The sequence below is a fragment of the Eleutherodactylus coqui genome, chromosome 2 (assembly GCF_035609145.1).
Source record: "Eleutherodactylus coqui strain aEleCoq1 chromosome 2, aEleCoq1.hap1, whole genome shotgun sequence".
Lineage (NCBI taxonomy): Eukaryota > Metazoa > Chordata > Amphibia > Anura > Eleutherodactylidae > Eleutherodactylus > Eleutherodactylus coqui.
In genome coordinates, this window is record NC_089838.1 from 311,237,929 (window position 1) to 311,244,424 (window position 6,496).

Genomic DNA, 6,496 nt, shown 5'->3' on the forward strand with positions numbered 1-6,496 from the left:
TATGACTCCATTTCAAAGAATGGAGTTCATACTCGCGTGAGTTTTGTGTGTCTCGCAGCACACAAAACTCACTCAAGATTCGCGCTTGTACAAATGTAGCCTCACTCAAACAAATGTCTTCAAAGTATGTATGCAGTTTCCGTGAGTGAAAATAGCACCATTTTCACTGCATGTTTCCTATCAGAAGTATACATACCTATAATAGATACTCTAACCACATTAAGTAACGCAAGGTTCTTGGTATATAATTTGATCGAATAATATTGGCCCATCTACCAACGTCCAGGTGACCAAGCTTTCAGATGGGTCCCAATGTTGTGTACAGAAGCAAATGTGTTCTGGAAGTTTCTGGATGGTCTATGTAGTCTTGTGCTTATGTGTATTTCCTGTCTTCTATGTGTATGAATATGATGTGTATTGCACCTTTGCAGCACTGAATGAGTTACTGTCTGGGTTATGTCTGGGAAAGTATCTATTTGTATGTCATGTGTCCTTGTTGTGTATATGTGGTTGCAAGGTGCTTGAGTGAGCTCTTTTCTGTCTGTCCTCCTAGAGAGTCTTTTGGACTGGCTGGGGCCTACACACAGAGACCTTTAGTCTGTGTTGGGCTGAATATGGAAGAGGCTGAGAGGATAGCTTGTGAGTGTTATAGACCCCTTCTTCTTCCCTACCTGGAGGATTAAGAGAGAGAGAAGCCGCTAGTGATTGTGAGTTTCCATCGTGCAGCAATGAAGTGTATGTTCCTGCTTCACGAGTATGTACTGGTAGAGAGTTGTCGAGTGTCCGGAAAGGTGTCCGGGACCAGAGAACCATAGATAACTTGGCCCGTGATAGTCCCTCTGTCATCCCGTGTTTCCTCCCTGTCACACCACGTGTTCTTCTACACCAAGTGTATTTCCTGTCTTCTATGTGTATGAATATGATGTGTATTGCACCTTTGCAGCACTGAATGAGTTACTGTCTGGGTTATGTCTGGGAAAGTATCTATTTGTATGTCATGTGTCCTTGTTGTGTATATGTGGTTGCAAGGTGCTTGAGTGAGCTCTTTTCTGTCTGTCCTCCTAGAGAGTCTTTTGGACTGGCTGGGGCCTACACACAGAGACCTTTAGTCTGTGTTGGGCTGAATATGGAAGAGGCTGAGAGGATAGCTTGTGAGTGTTATAGACCCCTTCTTCTTCCCTACCTGGAGGATTAAGAGAGAGAGAAGCCGCTAGTGATTGTGAGTTTCCATCGTGCAGCAATGAAGTGTATGTTCCTGCTTCACGAGTATGTACTGGTAGAGAGTTGTCGAGTGTCCGGAAAGGTGTCCGGGACCGGAGAACCATAGATAACTTGGCCCGTGATAGTCCCTCTGTCATCCCGTGTTTCCTCCCTGTCACACCACGTGTTCTTCTACACCAAGTGTATTTCCGGTGGATGTTAAATGTTACTGGACTGTTACAAGTTGTGTTACCAGTAAATGGCTTTACAAAGTGTTCCCGGTTTGGCCTGTTGAATTCTACCCCGTGTGTGGACTCTTATTTATTTCTCTGGAGAGATCACCGTGAAGGAAGGAATGGTGGCGTCGCGAGTGACAAAGAAGAACCAAGGTAATCCACTTGTGGGTTCCCAATTTAATATAGTCTGCCCCTTGGATGTGTCCCTGGTTACCCTCTAGGTTGGAGACGGTAGAGCCACCGTGACAAGTGAACTACTCTACCCCCGCTGTCTCCTAGGCTGGGGCCCGCTCCTCGGATGCTGCACTAACGCTAATACCAGGTGGTTTAATCTTAAATCTTAGTGTTATGACCCATCTGAAAGCTTGGTCACCTGGACGTTGGTAATTGGGCCAATATGGTTTGATTAAATTACATACCAAAAACCATGCATTATTTAATGTGGTTATTCATTATAGGTATGTATATTTCTATTGCCTTTTTTTTTCCCAACGCTACCATAGTCTTCAATGAGCAAACTTATCACTGTGACAGTAGGGTTCTTTTTAAACTTAATTATTTACACTGGGAAGAGCCCACTAACTAATTTTAAACATAAAATATAACTTTTATTCACTCTGTTAAAAATTGAGCTCACTGACAAACATACACAGATATATATCAATCTAAATGATCAATTTACGATCAGTAAAGTATCAACACTGTAGTTCCAATATCAATAGATTCTGTTGGTGGACAAAAAGTATATAAATTATGCACGATCAACTTGTTTTTGTGTATCGTGCAGAAATTAATTTATTCTCCCACAGTCGACGCGTTTCTTCAGTCACCTCCAACCTGTGACTGATTCATCAGGATGGGGAGACAGTATATTACAGAAATAGGTCCACTTTGATGATGGATAGTGAGGATGTATTAATCACTTATCAAAAACTCCCTTTTTTTTCTTTTCCTGTGGATTTTTATATAGTACGGAAGTTTTCTTTTCCCCAAAATTTGATGATACTTGTGTTGCAAATGGTCTGAATTATGATATTAATTGGTTTCAGCTCAGTACTTGAAGTATCCAGCCCAGATTGATTTAGGTTTAATCATGGTTAACGGATGCCATCCGAGCTAAATCTCTAACCACATTAATGATATCATTCAGGAATCATGTGGTTACGATAATACACGGACTGGCATCCAACTGATGTATGTATCTTCACTGTGACTCTGTTAGACTAATGGTCATCAGTGTGATCTTATTCCATAAATTATTCTAGTAACTTACTGGGGTACTTCTGTATAGCTGTCCCTGATGTTTGTTTATAAACCATCAGTAAGTAGCTAACAGATGTTACACAGATACTTGAAATGTTTTTATATAGGCGGTCATAAACACAGTTGGGCCTCAATATTATGAGCCCATTGATAAACTGTGTTATCATTAGTGTCCTTAGTGCAGCTTTAGGTTAGTCTAAGTCAAAAGAGCTAGATACTTTGGCTCAATTGCAGTGACTGAACACTAAAGCTGACTTAGTTTGCTGCCCAGATCACTAAAGAGAGCTGTAACATAGTACTGGAATCGGATGTGATATCTGATAGCACCCTTCAACCTTTCCCACACAGCACAGCATGTGCAACCGCTGGGATCAATGTCCCACAATAAACTGACAGACCTCAAAGGTCACACATGCTGTGCTGTGTGGGAAAGGTCTGTCATCTCATATGTGTGCAGGACACAGTCACACCTAGATTTAAAAGGCTACTTAGCCTAATTAGCTCCAGCTTCGTTTCCCTGCAAAACTGGGCAACGTATTGCGCAATCATGCAGGTATTGGGTATATGGGGACCTTTAGTACGCAAATGGGCCCAAAAGTATAGCATGCGCATAAAAACGAGTAATGAGAATGTATCCATTGAAATCAATGGGTTCTATTCTGTGCATATTGCGCACGCAAATGTTTAGTGTGCAAATACGCCTGTGTGAGTTTGCCCTCCGAATACACCAGTGGAAAAAAAGGGTGTTTTATGCTGTCCATATTATGTCTGTAAAAATACGGCATGACACGGGCACATCCATGTGAACGAACCCTACGTCTATGGTACCAATGTACTCTTATAGAGGATGTTCGGGTGTTATATACCTTTTTTAGAAATAGATCCAAATCTATTAAAATAATAAAAGTAGTTATACTTACTTACCTGTCCTCGCCCCTCCAGCGCTGCAGTCCCACAGAAACCCCTTTATTTTCATCATCTAGCACCAAAGAAGCCTTCACTTCAATTTTCTTCAAAGTACCCATAAAACTTTAATCATAAACTATAATGTACCGAAACAGGAAAAAAACATATTTTGTTATTGTTCATGTCTCGTTTTTTTGCTTGGATTAACCCTTTCCAATCCACTGTCTGACCTCTGAAGACATTATGATTTAAGGCTGTACAGCTCCGATGTTGGAAGACGTCCGTCGAGGTTCTCTTACTGTATATTGCCAGCCTCTCTGCTGTCGGAGCCTATCCAACGTGTCTCCTCATGCAGTACTGGCTTTAGCCAGCAGATAGCACAGTTGTATAACGGCAGAAAAAGAGTAAGACCCCTAGGAAAAGCAGGATACAAATTGGATTGGAAAGGGTTAAGGAATATCCTGCGAAGAGATCTTCAGACATACTCCACCGTGTAGGTGTACAGCCATTGGCTATGTCAGCTACTGAGTCCTCTTGTAAAAAAAAGGAAAGTGGAGCAGACTATGATTTCCTGTACAGTATAGAAAAAGTATACTGGCGTATATTGGTCAACGTACCACTCTTTTGGCATGTGCTTGGTGAATGCAGGCCTATAGGTACATTAGGCGTATGCATTCCTAAACTAAACAGCCAAAAGGGATTGTTTTTGGCCAATCAGCCGAGAGGGAGAGCTAGTTTGTATACTAACCTTGCAATTGAACAGCTCTCACCCAACTCAGTAGAACCCTAAGTACAACGTCCCACCTCCAACCCCTTAAAGGCTCAAAAAGTATTACCGGTTATATAACGAGTTTCTTATGTGACGTTGCATTCAAGACTTTTTCTAAGGAATTGTGCTAACAGTGCGGTCAGCCGCAAAATAATCCCAAAGTACCTAAATATAATCACTGTTGGTCAAAAAGGCCAGAACCCACTAGTGGTTTATACTAGTGATACACAACCAATCTCTCCACTCAACCCCTTTGAAGGACATAGATTGTTTTGGCCTTCAGGACACCGTTTACTTTTTTTATTGCTTTTGTTGTTGTTTTATTGCGTTTGAAAAAATATATGTTTTTACATCACCACTTAGAGGTATTATATATATATAGCTATATCATTTACTTTTTCTTTTTTTGCTTAAGAGTGCAAAAGAAAATTCAGTCTGCTTTTTTCCAAATACCTTTTCATTTATTGTTAATGTTTATTTTATTTTATTTTTTGTTCTACTTTAATTTTTAATTGCCATTTTTTTTAATTATCACGCATTGAAACACCTACATGTACAGGCATCTGCTATTGAATACCTAAACTCCAGGTGGGGCACTTAAAAGTAGCCAGCAAGTGGAATGTTTTTTGCAAAGTTTTATTGATTTAGAAATGTTATAACAGATGCTGTAAGTGGTCCTTGCTTACTTCTGTCTGCCTCTGGGCATGTCGCAACATGTTGGCTGATACTGCCTGCAGCTCTTCAACGGTGATGCTGTGGATAGTGTTCATGATGTTTTCCTTGAGTTCAACCAGGGTATGCGAATTTAACCACATTCTACAACAGATGCTGTAAGTGGTCCTTGTTTACTTCTATGCACCTCTGGGCACATCACAACATGTTGGCGGATACTGCCTGCAGCTCTTCAACGTTGATGCAGCGGATAGTGTTCATGATGTTTTCCTTGAGTTCATCCAGGGTATGTGGATCAATGGTGTACACTTTCTGATTTAAATTTCCTCACAGATTAAAATCGTATGTGGACAAGTCCGGGAAATGTAATGACCGTAATCCCTAGCTCACTGCTAGCTCCATCCGTAAACAGTTCGTGAACATGTGCCAGTGAGTCGCGGGAGGTGCGGCATGCTGCTCCATCTTATTTGAAAAAGCAGTCCATTCTTTCACCTGGTGTTTGTTGGTTGTAAAACTGTACAACATGTCCAGATGAACCACGGTATTCACAGGTGACTCTGAGAAAATTAGGCCCACTATTCGTGTTCCTGACCCTGTGTACCAAACGCCAATCTTCTGGTCGTGCAGTGTTGTGCCATGAGTCAGGGGGGATTTTCAGTAGACCAGCACCTTGTATTCTGTGAATTCACGTGACCTGATAAATGAAACTACGCTTCGTCCCTCATAAAGTGCAGCAATGTGTCCAAAAGTCCTCCAGCAATCATAGTCAGAAATGACGTACAGGAATGTACGTGTTTAGCTTCGTTGAGCTCTTCCAGTCCCTGCACTCGTTATTCAGTATGGTTTCAGGACTGGAGATTTCTGTTCTTGCCGACATATTGTTAGTGATACACCAACTTGCTGGGATAGTCTCGGAGTTGATATTATGCAAAACAATATGACTAAGCTGTACAATAGTGACACCTAGTAGGGAAACATTACCACTACATGATATCATTAAAATCATATATTGATTGCAAGCCATGTGCATTTCAATTCCAGCGATGAGAGTGATGGCGTCTCTCTCCTACGGCTGTTTCAACATGGCAACTGCATGTAGCGCTGTTTTAGTACTTTTTTAAGGCGATTCAACTGTGTTTTTTATGTTAATTGCATTCGAAAAAGATTTCTGAAAAACACATATTTTACTGCAAAATGCCACGGCTTTACAACGCAGTTTTCAGCGATCGGATGCTTTAGGTGAATCCCATTGCAATCATGTCAACTGTGTGATGCAGCAGCACATGTGAAAAAGACTTGGGTATACTAATAGATCATAGACTGAACATGAGTCAACAGTGTGATGCAGCAGCCAAAAAGGCAAACACAATTCTGGGATGTATTAAGAGAAACATAAAGTCTAGATCACGTGAGGTCATTATCCCCCTCTACTCTTCCTTAGTCAGACCTC